The sequence below is a fragment of the Micropterus dolomieu genome, unplaced genomic scaffold (genome assembly GCF_021292245.1).
Source record: "Micropterus dolomieu isolate WLL.071019.BEF.003 ecotype Adirondacks unplaced genomic scaffold, ASM2129224v1 contig_2969, whole genome shotgun sequence".
NCBI classification, from domain to species: domain Eukaryota; kingdom Metazoa; phylum Chordata; class Actinopteri; order Centrarchiformes; family Centrarchidae; genus Micropterus; species Micropterus dolomieu.
Window position 1 is genome coordinate 212 of NW_025731959.1, and position 647 is coordinate 858.

At 42.3% G+C, this 647-nt stretch overlaps 1 non-coding gene across 1 annotated transcript; it reads right to left on the reverse strand.

The window, feature by feature from the left end:
* Positions 1–446: 446 nt before the first annotated feature.
* trnam-cau lies at positions 447–519 on the reverse strand. The gene has a single exon. It is a non-coding gene; the product is annotated as a tRNA-Met (tRNA).
* Positions 520–647: the final 128 nt, after the last annotated feature.

Genomic DNA, 647 nt, shown 5'->3' on the forward strand with positions numbered 1-647 from the left:
AAATGAGATATTTTTGATTCAGATGAACTGTCACAGTTGCAACTGTTGATTAACTTAGTTTTGGGAAATGTCTGCCGACTGTGCTAAAGAGGCAGCTGGAGCTCGTCTCACATATGTAAAGGTGACCGGTAACAACAACACAGCAATAGATGTTGACCCATATGTGTTTTTCAATGGCCAATGCCGATATTTAGAGAGCAGGCTGGCCTCACAGCGCAGAGCACAATCTACATGTTATCTTAGCCACTACAGTGTGGTTTTAGATGGACTTTTTTAGTTATTAGTGAAATAGCAAAGTACAATGGAGAGCAGGAATTCATTAACTGGTGGCATTATGTTCTTGATAGAATGATTTCAATCTTGAGGAAAACCCAATGGAACTCTACTTTTGGCGCTACGTACAACCATCATCTATCCTGTCATGTTGTCCTCTGACCTTAAAAACCTGCCCCGTGTGAGGCTCGAACTCACGACCTTCAGATTATGAGACTGACGCGCTGCCTACTGCGCCAACGAGGCCCAAAAATGAGATATTTTTGATTCAGATGAAATTCCGTTTCAACTCTACTTTTGGCGCTACGTACAACCATCATCTATCCTGTCATGTTGTCCTACTGCGCCAACGAGGCCCAAAAATGAGATATTTT